The following is a 17,396-nucleotide window of genomic DNA, read 5'->3' as shown; positions in this document are numbered from 1 at the left end:
CAAGCTCTCTTTCTCAAATATAATAGATAACTATCTGCACCAGAATCATATAGGTTACTTATTTAAAAATACAGCTTCCTAGGCTGCACCTTAGACCTTGCAACCAAATTCCAGGGGAGGGTCTGGATTATGTACCACTTCACCAGGTGTTTCTGATCACACTTCAGCTTGAGATCTTCTGGGATAAAGCTACCTAACACATCCTTTACTGGGCAGCAGAGCCCTGGCTTCTACAGAGAGAGCACAGAAAGGAATAAAGGAGTGTGTGAAAGGTTGCCTCTCCACCCCTCCTGGAAGCTAGGCAGAAGAAGGGGCAAAAAGATGTGTTGCATTTACCTCCCAAATGAGCGGCATGCGCTCTTTGATCACTTTGGCCCCAACATTTGGTATTACTTTTAATCCCTTTCCTAGAAACCATAAAAATATCTATAAGCTTATGGTTAAAGTCACTTTTTAAAATCTAACTAAGTCCCGGTAACACTTTCCTCCTTGGAGCAAGGTAGGTGGTGAAAAAGGCAAGCAGAAGCTTCTTTTGAGAGCTATTGATTCTCTAGTGTTGTTCGTTCCCAAGCAAAAGTCCCAGATTGCCACCTATTTATAGGTACTTCCCAATTCTAGCCCCAACTGGGCTCCACAAGTCCATTTGTAAGTCAGTTAGTTCAACTGTGAGGATAATACATTTTTCTACAGGATCAAGGTCATAAATGGTGGTAAGTTTCCCAGACCAGCCTATACAGGCCATAAGGTGCCTAAAACATTGACTGTGGGACATAATGCAGCTCTGGGTTGTGAGTGGGCAGAGGAAGGTAGCACAAGGAGCAGCTGTGAGTCTAGGGCATCATATGGAAACACCTCCCTGGAGCGTAATTCTCAGTTTCAGACTGGTTCTCCAGACACTCCCTTTATTTTCTCTTTGTCACCTCATAGATTCGCTTGCCAACGCCCCACCCATTCCCATGACCTATTGCCTTTTTTGATCATGGCTTCTTCTACTTTTGACTTGCTAAGGAAGAGATGATTTTTTTTTTCCTGCGTTTCCTACAAAACTTTTGAAAGTGTCTGAGTTAGTACCACTAGAAACAGCAACATTCGGGTGACGTGAAAATGGCAGCCACTAAGCCTCTTCTCAGAGCCTATTTTCACCAGGGCCTGCGGGGAAAGACAGGAGCACACAAGGCAAAACTGTGTGGGACAGGCCAGCCAAGGAGCCTGACCCAGTCACCCAGACCTCTAAGGTTCCTGCTTCTCTGTTGTTGGCTTCACGTGATGTTGCCCCATCCTGATCACAGCTAGCTACCCCATAGGCCAGCCAGTGATTCTGGGTAATCTGGCTCAAAACCACAAACTGGACCAATCAGTCTGTCCTCTCAGGGATGTGAACTAAAAAACACAGAAGGAATTGGCCAGTTGGAGTTGGGAGCTGAAGTGGGAACAGTCTGTCCATGAGAGCTGTGGTCTCTGCAGGTGGAAGGGACGAAGAAGCAGGAACCATGAGTCAGCAAGGGAAGCTGATCAGTAGAAGGGGGAGAAGTTGCTTGGTGTAGAGAGCAGATGCAGAGAGAGGCAGAGACAGGAGATGATGAGGCCCAGGAGGGCATGATGATGATGAGGAATCGCTGGCCTATGTGCCCTGCAATAACCTTTCCTTGGTTGCAAGGATCACATACCTCGCAACCAGAGAAATCTCACTGTATTAGCCCATTTTCACGCCGCTGATAAAGACATAGCTGAAACTAGGCAATTTACAAAAGAAAGAGGTTTAATGGACTTACCATTTCACGTGGCTGGGGAGGCCTCACAATCACGGTGGAAGGCAAGGAGGAACAAGTCACATCTTACATAGACGGCAGCAGGAAAAGAGAAAGAGCTTGTGCAGAGAAACTTCCATTTTTAAAACCGTCAGCTCTTGGGAGACTTTTTCACTCTCACAAGAACAGCAGGGGAAAGACCTGCCCCCATGATTCAATTATCTCCCACAGGGTCCCTCCCACAACACATGGGAATTATGGGAGCTACAAGATAAGAATTGGGTGGGGACACAGAGCCAAACCATATCATCCACCTTACTCATTTCAGAGCAAAGCCCCATTTTATTATTCCAGTCTTTTCAACCTAAGAAAAGACCAAAAAAGCTGACAGGGGGAGGACCTTCTTCAAGCAACAGAAATGCTGCTGAGAAAACTAGAGTTAGGACTGGTGCAGGGTTAACTTTCTCCTCACCTGCTGCCCCTTCACTCCAATGTTAGGTGTCACGCTGGTCAGGAGTTCTCCCCAGCTCTGAAATAAACACATGTATTATGTGCTAACCATACTGTCCTTGCTCCATACATAGAAATTCCTGTTTTCTCACGTTCCACAGAAGATCTGACTACAGGGGGAAAACATAACTCTATTTTTACAGAGATAGAATTCATAGCCTCAACTATTTGTTGTCTTCTTCAAAAACTAATCACCTTGGGAAATAAATAACATGTTCTGACCTCACTCAAGAGTGCTGTCTTTGCCAAAGACATTCCTGTCACTAACTCCTCCTTGAGAATGGCCCCCTGAGTCTGCAAGAGCAAAGGAAGAAAAGCAGTCTCTTCTAGGCTGAAACACCTCAGCATCCTGAATGGACTAGTTCATTGCAGCATCTCGACTATTAGGCCCAGCACTTAGCAGGTGCTCAGTGTTGAGTAGAAATTTGTCATAAATGTCTTGATACCTTCCTTCTTCTCTTCTTGAGGAAGAACCTTACCTGGCTCCATTCTGCTGGTTTAGTCAGGACTCACTTGGTTGCAAGATTGAAGCCCAAATCAACCTGCTAGGCAAATAGGGAGGTTACTGGCTCATGATACAAAAGAGTCCCAGCAGAGTTTCTGCTCCAGGTATATCTGGATCAAGGTGCAGAAATCAAGACTTAGTCTCATTGTGTGGATATACACACATGTGCACATCCACGGGTCTCATCGCTCAGGTCTTAAATCTGCTTCCTTTTATGTTGGCTCCATTTTTAAGCAGGCTCTGTCTTTGTAGCAGCAAGTGGAAGCCAGTAGCTTCATGCTTATATCATAGCAGAGTGAGAAATTCTCCTCCCAACAGTTAAAATCCAAGTACCAGAACTGAATGCCAGCATGCCGTTTCAGTCATGTGTCCATCCCTGAATCAATGACTATGGCCAGGCTCGTCACATGTCTGTGCTCTGGAACTAGTGGTCAAGTCAGCCTACCTAAACAACTTAGACCTGGTTGAGGAGTAGTCATTCAAGAAAGACATGGGTTCAATTGCCAGGGGAAAATGTGGCCATTTCCCAAGAGATATTAAAAGCTATTTTCTCCTCGAGAGCCTTCAAAGACAGAATGAACGACAGAAGAAATACAGCCTCTCCAACCACAAGTTGGGACAGAGGCTTCTGGGTAGACAAAAACAACAGATGTATACTGTGAATACATTGTATCATTTCCAACAATCTAATCCATCCTCAAAGGACACACTTTGTCACCACTAACAGTGTCCAAAAGCACTTTCTGTCCAGAGGGCATCCAAAAATGCTTCCAGACCAATCACACACTGGAATAAGCATACGGGTTCCCTGAGGACTGTCCTGAAGGGGACAGTGCTCATTTGTATGTAAGAGTTTTGTCGTGCAGAGAAACCTAATCACTCGCATTACTCTGCAGTCACACTTCATATATCTTCAGTGCTGATGAACTGTTGTTATGCAAGTGAGTCAGGAAATTTCCTCTGGTCTATTTCTAGCGGGCCCTGGCTTCCATTATCAGTGGCTACTAATACCTTAACAGGAAAGAAAACAGTTGATCCCAGCAAGTAAATACAGTTGTAGCGAAACTGGACAGTTCAACAGCCTGGATAGTTTGTTTATCCCCTCTTGCTACTAAGCCAGTTGCAAACCTTAACTATGACTCTACTCTGACCCATGAGTCCCGACTCAGGCAGTCATAAAATGATTTGGGGAACGATTTATTCTGAGGCAATCCACTGTGTATCTCTCAGATATTTCCATATTTTCCTGTAGTGATTTTATAGATGATGTCTAAAAGTTAATAGGGAGTACTTGGCACAATCATGTTTTCACATGGAAATTTTGAAAACGCAAGTGACTCTATGAGGTTCCAGATTACCAGGTAAGTTAAAAAGTCATCCTGACATTATAATTAACTGAAACTAAAAAGGGGGAGATGCTTTACCTTTTCAGTTAATCTTTTCTCTCAAATGACCTGGGAATTTTATTCATTTGCTTATTTATTTATTGTGGCTATTTGGATTAAAACAATTTTTTTGGTCACAAAGCCACCAAAGCAAACAAATAAAAAAATAGGGGAAGCAATTTTAAGTCTCTTAAAAGCCAAAACACATTTGCTTCTGATGCCTCACATAAACATATTTGTTAAAGAGTAGGTTTAGTAAAATAGAGAATTTAAATTAAGACCACTTTCCTTCATCCTGCCTTTCATCTAGAACATTCTTATTGGCAACATGTTTTGCAACCTTTTTCTTTTTGTTTCAGACATCCAAGGACAGTGTCTCCTTGTCCCGTTCACCAATTGTCTATGAAAAACCAAGGGGGCTTGGCTCTCACTCCACTGAAAAGAGGCTTCCACAGGCTGCATCTCACCACATGGGCAGCTTCATCCCAAGCTTTGCAGGTGTCACACACATTGACAGTAGGATTCACAGGATCTAAAATAAATGGCCTAAAAAGCAAGAAAATTAAAAACCAAAACTGTCCATTTCTAAAATCTATTTCTCTCTCTATTTATGTGTGTGTATATATATAAAATATATAATATATATAATATGTAATATATATTATATATTGTAGTTTTGGCTGCATCCCTACCCAAAATCATCATGAATTGTAATAATCCCCACATATCAAGGGCAGGACCAGGTGGAGATAATTGAATCATGGTTGCACTTTCCCCCATACCATTCTCATGATAGTGAGTTCTCATGAGATCTGATGGTTTTATAAGGTGCTTTCCACTTTGCTCAGCTCTCACTTCTCCTTCCTGCCTCCATGTGAAGGACATGTTTGCTTCCCCTTCTGCCATGATTGCAAGTTTCCTGAGACCTCCTCAGCCCTGCGGAACTGTGAGGCAATTAAACCTCTTTCCTTTATAAATTACCCAGTCTTGGGTAGTTCTTTATAGCAGTGTGAATGGACTAATACAATATATATGTATGTGTATGTATATAGTTATGAGAGATGACAGCATGCTGGCAGCCCTTGCTCGCTCTTGGCGCCTCCTCTGCCACGTTGCCCACTCTGGCCACATTTGAGGAGCCCTTCAGCCCCCCACTGCACTGCGGGAGCCCCTGTCTGGGCTGGCCGAGGCTAGAGCCGGCTCCCTCTGCTTGCCGGGAGGTGTGGAGGGAGAGGCGTGGACGGGAACCGGGGCCGCAGGGTGGCGGAGCTCATGGACCAGCGCGAGTTCTGGGTGGGCACAGGCTCCGCGGGCCCCACACTCAGATTGGCTGACCGGCCAGCACCACCAGCCCCAGGCAGTGAGGGGCTTAGCACCCGGGCCAGCAGCTACGGAGAGTGTGCTGGGTCCCCCAGCACTGCTGTCCTGCCTGCACCACACTTGAATTCTCATGGGGCCTCAGCCACCTCCCCACGGGGCAGGGCTTGGGACCTGCAGCCTGCCATGCCCGAGCCCCCCGCGGTGTGCTCCAGCAGCGGGCTGGAGCCTCCCTGACAGGTGCCACCTCCTGCTCCAAGGCCTGGTCCCATTGACTGCCCAAAGGCTGAGGAGTGCAGGTGGGTGCTGCGGGACTGCTACCTGACAGCACTAGCGGGCAGCTCCGCCCTTGGCCCCAGTGCCGGCTACACTAGGCAAAGCCAGCTGGGCTCCTGAGTCGGGTGGGGACTTGGAGAACTTTTATGTCTGGCTGGAGGATTGTATATGCACCAATCAGCACTCTGTGTCTAGCTCAAGGTTTGTAAACACACCAATCAGCACTCTGTGTCTAGCTCAAGGTTTGTAAATGCACCAATCAGTGCTCTGTGTCTAGCTAATCTAATGGGAACTTGGAGAACCTTTATGTCTAGCTAGAGGATTGTAAATGCACCAATCAGCACTCTGTGTCTAGCTCAGGGATTGTAAATGCACCAATCAGCACTCTGTGTCTAGCTCAGGGATTGTAAACGCACCAATCAGCACCCTGTCAAAATGGACCAATCAGCTCTCTGTAAAATGGACCAATCAGCAGGATGTGGGTGGGGCCAGATAAGGGAATAAAGGCAGGCTGCCCAGGCAACCTGCTCGGGTCCCCTTTCACACTGGGGAAGCATTGTTCTTTCGCTCTTTGCAACAAATCTTGCTGCTGCTCACTCTTTGGGTCTGCACTGCCTTTATGAGCTGTAACACTCACCATGAAGGTCTGCAGCTTCACTCCTAAAGCCAGTGAGACCACAAACGCACCATAAGGAAGAAACTCCGAAAACGTCCGAATGTCAGAAGGAACAAACTCTGGACACACCATCTTTAAGAACTGTAACACTCACCGCAAGGGTCCGTGGCTTCATTCTTGAAGTCAGTGAGACAAAGAACACACCAATTCTGGACACAGTTACACAGTTAGAAGAGCACACCAGGGTTCAAAGAAGGAACTTAGTTAAGGAAAGGAGTCTCTGGGAAGAAGAGAGGAAGTCCATGGAGGGCTAATCATACCTATCGTGAAACAGAAGCTCCTGATTCTGCCCCTCTAACTCTCCTCATTTTTCCTTTTAACCTGAGCCATTTCTTTCCTAGATTCAACCTTCAATTTCCTTCTCATGTTGTTGTCTATTTACACATTCTATTAATTCTATTCAAATTACTCTTAATTCTCGTTTGAGAATTAGAGCTTTGGGGGAAGTAATCAAAGGAAATTGATTTTATGGTAATTAAGGTCTCCTCATTTACATGTACTCCCAATAAAGCTGTGCTTTGTTGCAGTCTCTTTCTTGGTAGCAGAGATGTATCTTATATCCAAAGAACACACAAAAAAATAGATGGTTACCTTGTGTTTCTGGCTAACCTTTACAAAAATGAGGAATTTGGAATGATAGTGTCTGTGCCAGTGTCAATTTCTGCATATTAAACCGAAAGTTTGAGGACTGCTCTCATTCCCTGCCCTGGGCTGAAGAACAGGGGCTGTGATTCCAGTCCCCGGATGTAATTGTGAGGAGCTCGCTCATGTAACAGGAGGGGATTCTCCAGAACCTAGGCACAGAATGAAGGGTTAGTACCTGGTTCAATTAACCCAGGGAAAAATTCAAGCTCAACAGGCATTCTACAGAAGAAATTCCAGTTTTCAATCCCAGTACTTACCGAACCATGGTAAGATTTTCACCAATCAGATTGGAAAACTATAATTAGAATATCCATCATTGCATGCCTGTAATCCCAGCACTCTGGGAGGCCGAGGCGGGCAGATCACGAGGTCAGGAGATTGAGACCATCCTGGCTAACACGGTGAAACCCTGTCTCTACTAAAAATACAGAAAATTAGCCAGGGGAGGTGATGGGCGCCTGTAGTCTCAGCTACTCGGGAGGCTGAGGCAGAAAAATGGTGTGAACCAAGGAGGCGGAGCTTGCAGTGAGCCGAGATCACACCACTGCACTCCAGCCTGGGCGACAGAGCGAGACTCTGTCTCAAAAAAAAAAAAAGAATATCTATCATTGGTGAGTCTGTGAGGAAATGGATCCTCCAACAGTGTTGTTGAGAGTGTCTTTTTTGAGTCTTTTTTGGAGCCAACTCTATTAAAATTGGATATGTTCTGTCCCTTTGGCCCAGCATTTTTCACCTCTGCGAATTCATCCTGGAAAACCACTGCTGTAAGTGCTCAAGATATGTCAAAAGAATGTTTTTGTTTAATTGTTCATATTAATAAGCATTGGAATGTTCCTCATTAGGAAACTAATTTCAGGACACATTTCTTCCTGTGCTCTCCAATACAGTAGCTACTAACCACTTGAAATGAGGCTAGTCTGAATTGAGTACACACTGGATTTTGAAGATATGAAACAAAAGGTAAAAATATTTCATTAACTTTTATGTTGATTGAATGTAGCAGCAATAATATTCTGGGTATACTGGCCTAAATATATTACTAAAATTAATTTCACCTTTTTAACCTTTTTAATGTAGCTATTAGAATATATAAAATTGCATATGTGACTTGCATTTGAACCTTGCACTATATTTCTCTTAGACAGCACTGATCTGTACTATGCAGTCACTAAAAGAAACTAGATCTCTATATATAGATAAAAAATAAAATATCCACTATAGATTAATTGAAAAACAATTTTAAAAGAAATACATGAAGTACAAATCCAGGTTTTTTTTTGTTTTTTAAAAAAATAGGCATATAAAAAATAAATTTGTAGGAATACACTTGAAACATTGAGAAGGTGGGGATTAGGAGTCAAGAAGGAAGCTTTTTCTACACTAAGTAGATTTTTTTTTTCAGAGCGAAAGATAGAGATATATTTGCAGAAATTTCTGTCTACTCAAAACAATTCATAGTCCCTATTCTTTCAATGTTGCACTTTTCCTTGTGGTCTCTATGTTGCAGAGAGGGTTGTTTCTCAAAGATGTTTGCTTAATACAAATAACATTCCCCTCTGTATCCCAGAAGGGAAATAAGGACTAGTCCCCAGAGAACAAGCAGGCAGTCTTCAGAGAGGGATCCCCAGTAACTTACAAGGGGTGACAGAGTCATTCTGTCAGGAGTCAGCGACTCTCCCTGCCCATCGAGTCAGCAGTAATCAGATATAATCAGGTGAAGAGGAGAGGTAGTAACCAGCTGGACAACCTAGGCAATAGGAAAGTGTGAAAATGAAAGAGATTTCCCACCAGAGGCACAGAAAGGTTGTACCAGTCAAATGCAGTCTTGTGCTTCTCTTTTGAGATGAGGGTACCGTACATGGGTTTGCAGTTTTCACATAAAAATTGGATTGATACCAAACATTTGTGCTGTTTATGTACACCAGGAAAAAATTAAATTAAAGCTGATGATTAAAAACAAACTCAAGGGAGAAAAGAAAAGTGAAAACCAACATATACTTTCAGGATTTCCTGTTGGTTGATTTCCAAATATGCGTTTTACTGACTTGGCATTCACTGGCCACAGAAATCACTTTTGATGATATTGTAAGGGTAGAAAAGGTTTTTCTCAACCCTCTTAGGGTCCCTAGCTGGTTCTGAAAAAAAAAGTCAAACTAATAAAGATAGATCAATAGGAGAAAAACACACAAATTTATTTATTTACTTTAATTACTACAAAGTCAATTTCCTTTGATTACTTCTCCAAAGCTCTAATTCTGAAATGTGAATAAAGAGTAATTTGACACAAGAGCCTTTATTAAGGAAATGAAGATCCAAAGACAATGTTGAAACTGAGTGTTTTTTTATAGTAGGCTTAATAAACATTAAACTATTTTACCTCACATTTAATAGCATGTTTACATATATATCGACACAGTTCTGACTTGTGTCCATATTACTTTGTATTCTATTTTAATCATTTAACATTATTTCTTGCACACATCTTTCTATGTGCTACCATGTTTCCAAAACTTGTCTTGAATAGTATTTCATCAGTGAGTTTATTTGCTCTTCAGGGAAATTTTTGGTTTTCCCAGTTTTCATTATCTTTAATATTAGGTTGGTGCAAAAGTAATTGCAGTTTTGGCCACTATTTTTATGCAGTTTTCTGAACCTACTTTTTCCAAAACAATTATTTTTAATTTTCATGGGTACGTAGTAGGTGTATATATATATATATATATATATATGGGGTATATGGGATATTTTGATACAGGCATACAATGTATAATAATCACATCAGGGTAAATGGGGCATCCATGATCTCAAGGCTGAACCTACTTTTTTACAATTTTTTTTTTGTCTGATTTGTTTTCTCCAATGATAGCTCTTCTGGGTAGTTCCAAACTCTCTTTTTAAATCTTTGAGTTCTTTTGTTTATGATATATACATGTCATGAAATAAAATGCTGCCCAGGCTAGAGTGACGTGGCACAGGCGTGACAGCCTTGAACTCCTGACCTCAAGCAATCCTCCCATCTCAGCCTCCCAAGTAGCTGGGACTACAGGCGGGCATCACTGCACCCTGCTCTATGACATACTTTTAATATAAATGACCTCATTTTCTTGTTTGACACCAAATAAGCAAACATTTTCTGGAGTAGAATTAACTTGACAAATTGTTTGAATATTTAAAAATTCTTAACACACAATAAATACTTAATACATATTACTAGATAATTCTTCAAAAATAGAAAACCAATTAGAGGACTGTAACATATGTGGCCCAGTTTCCCCACAACATCACCATCACCTTTCTTAAGTGTTAGAATTATTGTTATCGTTATTTTAACAGGTAAGTTTCTTCTTGAAGGTCTATAAATGCTCTCTACCACACACACGCACACACACAAAAAACATTTTAAGAAGTGTTTCAAAACCACACCTGTCATCTGACCAAAGATCTACGCAGGCAAGAAGCTTTATTTCTTTGTCCTTCTGTTTTTCTATTTTCACTAGTAAATTGTTACTCAAACAAATGAGGAAGATACACAGAATATTTAGAGATGCTTAGAGATAGGAGTCAATTATATAGAAGTAATGTATGTTTTGACAAATGACTAACGTTAACATCAACGTTAAGCACAAAAATATACAAAGAGTAAGCAGAGTATGTCATTCAGATTAACAAATAAAGATTATTAGCAACTTTATACAGAGACAAAGAAGACATAGTCCTTATAGAAAATGGCTCTATATAAATGTGTTATAATAAATCCCCATCGCTATTTCTGCCAAATGAAGAATTCATACAAATATATTCAAATTTTGTTTATCAAGTTTATCTCAAAATATTCAAACTAGTCCCTGTGTCTCCCTCATATCCCTTTGCCATTACTAGATTTTGTTGTAACCAAAGGGGAGGAAAGACACTAGAATAGTGTTACAAGAAAAACTTGAGCCGAATTAAATTTAAAGGTGTTTAACTGAGCAATGAGCGATTTGCAAATCGGACAGCCTCCAGAATCATAGCAGATTCAGGGAGATTCCAGGGATGCCTTGTGGTCAGAAGAAATTTGTAGAAAAAAAAGGCAAGTGATGTACAGAAATTGGAAGTGAGGCACAGAAACAGCTGGATTAGTTACAGGTTGGCGTTTGCCTCATTTAAACACAGTTTGAACACTCCAGCAGTGTGTGAGTGGTTGAAGTATGGCTGCTGTGATTGGACAGGACTCAGCGATTGTTACAGACACACATTCCTAAGTTAGATTTTCAATCTTGTCTAGCTATTAAGTTAGGTTGCCATTAGTCCAGAAGGACTCAAATATAGAAGTACGGAGTCCTTCTCAGGCCACATTTAGTTCGCTTTAACAATAGGCACATGCTGGTCATCCCGTGGAAGGCCACCCTGCCTCTAGTAGAACAGCTACAGCAAAAGGAGAACTTAAGCACAAACATTAAACTGCCCATTCAAATAGTGCTGAGAGTTTCTCTTTTCCTTTTATGTGCCTTCTTCCCTTGCACCATTCTATTTGGTTATGCCACTGAACATTTTTGTTTCTATTCTTTGATTCCCACCAAACCATTGTGCTGTGCTTTGAAATAATATACTACAGATGTTCCACATTCTATACCAGCCCTTGTGTCCCACACCCCTTCTCTCTATATATATCCCCTCTGCCTACCAAGAAAGGGGTGGGCACTGAACAATAAAGAAAAGGGACACAAAAAGAGAAAAGCTCACATGGTGCCCATGTGCTGGTTAAGTTCTTGTTTTTCTCAGTGGGGTTGGCAAATGATGTCTCAAACCAATGTGTCATTAAATGAATCAGCTCCTCCACCCTCACAATAGATGCTACAGATCCCTTGACAAAATTCACTTGGTCCCACAAGAGAGCCAAGGCACACAGCTGTGCTTCCTCTCTGTCATTACAGAGGTACAGAGTTTGCAGCAAAGGTGACATTTTAAATCTGTTAGCACCAAGGAACAAAGACAACTGTGATAATTTCCTTCCCCCTCTTCTCCCCTGGTTTCCCCTGATACAAATGAGCACCGACATTCTGATTAATTAGACTTTGAGCATTTAAAACAAAATACATTTCTGTATGCAGGAAAGTTATTCCAGTTTGCCTAAGTAATTAAAAGAGAAAGCTTCAGCATTATAATACCTGAGCAGTTCAAACTGAGTAAACCCTGATACAGGAAAACCTGTCTGATGAGAAAGATTTTCTTCCTGTCAGCAAAGGAAGTTTATTTCTCAGGGGCAGATTTAATTACTTTATGCAAATATCATCAGCAAAGGATCCAATGACACTATGCTCTCTGCCCAATAATCTGTATCATCTCCCCTGTTTAATATCCAAATTGTTAGTATGTGTATGTGTATATTCAGTCATGTACTGCACAGTGACCTTCCAGTCAATGTCAAACTGTATATATGCCAGTGGCATCATAAGAATATAATGGAGTTGAAAAACTTCCATCACCTATGGAAGTCATAGCCATAATAACATCGTAGCACAATGCATTACTCCCATGTTTGTGGTGACACTGCTATAAACGAACCTACCTTATAAACTTTAAAGTAAAAAAAAGTTACAGTAAGCTGAAGTTAATTTATTATTGAAGAAATAAAAATTTGTGTTTATAGTGTAGCCTAAGTGTACAGTGTTCATAAAGTATTCAGTAGGGTAATGTCCTAGGCCTTCACATTCACTCACTGCTCACTCACTGACTCACCCAGAGCATCTTCTAGTCCTCCATGCATGTTACGTGCCCTACACAGGTGCACCAGTTTTTATCTTTTACGCCATATTTTTACTGTACCATTTCTATGTTTACATATACAAATACCAACCATTGTGTTACAATTGCCTATAGTATTCAGTACAGCATGCTGTACAGGTTTGTAGCCTAGGAGCAATAGGCTATACCACCTAGGTTTGTGTAAGTCCACTCTACGATGTTTGCAAAATGACAAAATCTCAGAATTCTCCCCTTCATTAAGCAATATATTACTGTCTCTTTTCTTTCCTTGCCGGCTCTCTCCCTCTCTCTATATATACATAGAAGTAGATGTAGGAGAGAATTTACCACCTGGACACTTGAAGGAATTAATTATGTTTATAAAGGTGGAGATGATTATAAAAGACATATTTAGATCAAATTGAAAACAAATAATCTACTTCAGTTAACCATAGATTAATGAGGGAGGAAAGTTAAACAGCAAATATGATCAAGTAATCCTCTACAGTTGAAAACTGCAATCTCATAAAACATTAACTCAGACGGTGCTCTAATTGAATGATATAATATAAATGCTTGCTATCTTTCATCATAGTCTACTTAAATTTTTTCTTTTTCTTTTACTTCATTATTTTATTTTATTTTATTTTATTTTATTTATTTTTTTGTGTGAGACGGGGTCTTACTCTGTGGCCCAGGCTGGAGTGCAGTGATGCAATTTCGGCTTACTACAACCTCTGCCTCCCGGGCTTAGTTAATCCTCCCACCTCAGCCTCCTGAGTAGCTGGAACTACAGGCATGCACCACAACACCTGGCTAACTTTTTGTAGAGAAAAGGTTTCACCATGTTGCTCAGGCTGTTCTCAAATTCCTGGGCTCAAGGGATCCACCCACCTTGGCCTTCTAAAGTGCTGGGATTATGGGCATGAGCCACTCCACCTAGCCAAATTTTCTTAATTCCACACAATTAGAAGTTCTAACGTGAATCATTTTACATAGCCTTGGTATGCCCCTGCCCTTCTGCCCAACTAAATTGTGACATAATCACTCTACCACTTGTTAATTGTGACAAATTTATATTCCACAATGTACATTTTAAATTGCTTAATTTCTTTTACTTGTAAAATACATTTTACCAAAAAAACCTCACCCGCATATGCTTTTATCTGGATTCCTAATTTTAAAGATATCTGCAGAGTCATTTTACACTTGTCCAGTTGTATACAGCCAAATCAGAGATATAATAGTAGATGTCATCAACAGTTGTAATAGTAGATTGTCATCAATAGTTTTTGAGAATAAAATCAAATTTCCACTCATAAACATAGGCGAACAAATAGAGTTATCTATGGCAAATATTCTTGTAAACGTTATTATCACAAACTTATTCTAATCCCAAAGTTATAAGGTAACAGTCCCTAGAATTATTAATACAGACCTTTCCATTTTACTGGGAGTCTGCCAGCCTTTCCTAGCAAACAGACTTGGACAAAAACTCAGGTTTATGATGATAAGAGATAGAAGAAATAATAATTTAACTTAAATTTTGGTATGCAATAGGTATGTCAGATATTTGTTGACCTTTTCTGATCCACCTGATAAGATTTCAGTCATGGCTGCCCCAGAGATGATCTACTCAAAGCCACTGTATCAATATTTCCCCTCCTTCGAAGTTCTTTATTGACAGGAACCAAAATTGGTGGCCTCTGTCTTCAATTATTTTGAGGCTTATAATTTTCTGTTTCTAGTTTAACTGTGTGACTTGGATGAGTCTTTTAAGATCTATTATTACTATTATTATCACTTGTAAAACAAGAATATTTTGCTGTCTTCCTATGCAGCAAGTACTATCCTAAGGGCTTTACATTTATTTATGGCACACTTACTTTGAAAAACCCTGTGAGGTAGGAACTACTATTATCTCTAGTTTATAAATGAGAAAATAGAGTCAGAGGGGTTAAGTAGCTTGCCCAGAGACACACGGCAAGGAAGTTAAAACTGTCTATTGCCATTGTGTAGATCTGAGCACAAATGCTTTGTCATCGATGGTTAATTCAGTACTTTTTTTACTTTAATGAAGCTGAGAATCACCTGGGGATCTTTTAGAACATAGCCTGTGGTGCAGTAGGTCTGGAGTGGGGCCCTGAAAATGTATTTCTAACAATTTCCCAAGTGACACTGATGCTTCCGGTCTGAGGATCGTATTTAGAGAAGGAATATCATCAACCATGTCCTCATCAAATTCATAGTTCTGGGCTGCATCATGGTACACGGGCCACGTTATTAGTTGTCTCACACATGTGTAAGATGTAGAGGAAATAACATAAGATGCCTGTGAGGATTTGATGTGATCATCTGAGTCTTGCTCTGACAATTATTAACATTCAGTTGCCCATTAAAATTCTTTGGAATCCTAGGACTTTGTCTGCTCGTCTCCTGTCAAATTCACTCCCCATCACCAATGGAGAGCAGCAGAGTTACTTAATCATTTCAGTCTTTTTCCATTCATTTCACACAGCTGTAATCAAAAACATAGGAGACTTAGAAGCCGATATGGAAATATGCTTCTGCTCCTCCGGGAGACATTTTTAGCTAGAAAGCTACTGATCTAACCTCAGATCCTCAAGACAATTACCCAGGAGCTGCTGTTGACTAACGAGTGAGCATTTGAAGCATGCACACAAGAGAAAGAAAGTGTTTTACACAAACACAAGAGCTTCATGGGCCTATATGATCAGGCCTAAGAAGACTAAAATATCTTTTCCTAATAAATATTCATTCAGCTAAGCACTTTGCTACATGATTTCTAATTAAATGTCATATTTTAATTCTCACAACTATCCTGTGAGATAACTTTCTCATCCCTGTTTTTTAGATTTAAAAAAACTGAGGCTTGAGAATTTTACATGACTTACCCAATGTCACGTAGATGACATGAAATAGATCTGGCATTTGGCTCCCAGCCCAGTGTGTTCTCTTGATTATATAACTCCGATGTTATGTTAGTCTACACAGGAGCCAAGGTAAAGCCATACTTACCTGGGATTGCATTCCTGCTCTTAAACTTAATGGTTATATAACCTTGGGTAAGTTGTTTAAATTTTCTAAGGCTTAGTTTTTCAATATAAACGCAGAAAAGGCATGTCTAGGAAGGATTAGGGAAGGAAGTAATACCTGAGCCGAGTCTTGAAAGATAAACAGGAACTTTCAAGATAGACTGTTGGGTGGGGCAGGTTAAGAAAAGTGTACCAATGGGAACAACTGTGCAAAGACATGCAGTTGGAAGAGAGCATGGAGCTTCAGGAAATAACAAATATTTCAGGGGTGCTGGCTCATGCATCTCTGCTCTACAAAATGGGAGCCCATGAAAACAAAAATCTCCATCTCCTAGCTCAGTACCTAATCCATTATCAGTACTTCATAGCACAGGATAGGTGTTCAGAAATACTGGCTGAATGAAATAAATGAATAGGTGAATGAAAATATTTAATATTTGCTGCTAAACTAGAGGAAGATCATTGGTCATGTACTGGTTAGGCTGAGTGGCTTAAACAACAGAAATTTATTTTCTCAAAGTTCTGGAGGTGGGGAAGTCTAAGATGAAGGTGCCAGTAGATTTGGGTTTTGGTGAGGGCTCTCTTCCTGGCTTGCAAATGGTCACCTTCTAGGTGGAGAGAGGAAGCTCCGGTGTCTCTTGCTCTTCTTATAAGGGCAAGTAATCCCACCATGGAAGCTCCATGCTCATGCCCTCAGCTCAATCTAATTTACCCCTCAAAAGGCCTACCTCCTCATAGCATAACATTGAGTGTAGGGCTTCAACATATGGATTTTGAGGGGATACAAACATTCAGTCCATGATAGAGACTTAATCGCCTTGTCTAAATTCAAGATACTCTATCTCCTTATTCGTATGTGTAGGATTAGGCTTTTTTTTTTTTTTTTTTTTTTTTTGAGACAGAGTCTTGCTCTGTCACCCAGGCTGGAGTGCACTGGCGCGGTCTTGGCTCACTGCAAGCTCCGCCTCCCGGGTTCACGCCATTCTCCTGCCTCAGCCTCCGGAGTAGCTGGGACTACAGGCGCCTGCCACCACGCCCGGGGCATTTTTTGTATTTTCAGTAGAGACGGGGTTTCACCGTGTTAGCCAGGATGGTCTCGATCTCCTGACCTCGTGATCCACCCGCCTCGGCCTCCGAAAGTGCTGGGATTACAGGCGTCAGCCACCGCGCCCGCCTAGGGTTAGGCTTTATATTCTGTACCTCACTCCAGATACCACATCTTGGGGATAAAAATAATATCACAATGACCACAACAGTATCATTCTCTGGCTCTGTCCTTCACTTCCCACTTCTAGAAGTTCCAACTCCCTCGAATTTCTCCCGCACTTAAGATACCCCCAGGGCATAGCTCACGCTTGCTCACAGGCGAATTCCTTCTTACTTTCTGGCATCTGCCATTATCTCTTCTCCTGCTCTTTTGTGCTGTGTCTGATGAATTCTGTGGCTGCTGATACCAAAAGCATCAATAGTCCCTCAAAGATGATCAAGCTGAAATGGGAGAGTTTCCTAACCCCCTTCACAGGATGTGTGACAGGGGTGTGGCTCATCTGTTCA

General features: G+C 41.2%; 1 long non-coding RNA gene across 1 annotated transcript in view; it reads right to left on the bottom strand.

Annotated features, from left to right (window-relative positions):
- Positions 1 to 17,337, bottom strand: part of LOC129533597 (uncharacterized) — a 40,797-nt gene extending 23,460 nt beyond the window's left edge. The window contains exons 1-4 of the long non-coding RNA XR_010133634.1: positions 17,224 to 17,337; positions 8,699 to 8,809; positions 2,221 to 2,277; positions 1,773 to 1,834 (exon numbers count right to left, since the gene is read on the bottom strand). This is a non-coding gene — a long non-coding RNA (uncharacterized lncRNA). The remainder of the gene's footprint in view (positions 1 to 1,772; positions 1,835 to 2,220; positions 2,278 to 8,698; positions 8,810 to 17,223) is intronic.
- Positions 17,338 to 17,396: the final 59 nt, after the last annotated feature.

Source organism: Gorilla gorilla, chromosome 4 (assembly GCF_029281585.2).
Source record: "Gorilla gorilla gorilla isolate KB3781 chromosome 4, NHGRI_mGorGor1-v2.1_pri, whole genome shotgun sequence".
Classification (NCBI taxonomy): Eukaryota; Metazoa; Chordata; class Mammalia; order Primates; family Hominidae; genus Gorilla; species Gorilla gorilla.
Note: the sequence above shows the minus strand (reverse complement) of the source record. Positions and strands in the feature narration are given on the sequence as shown.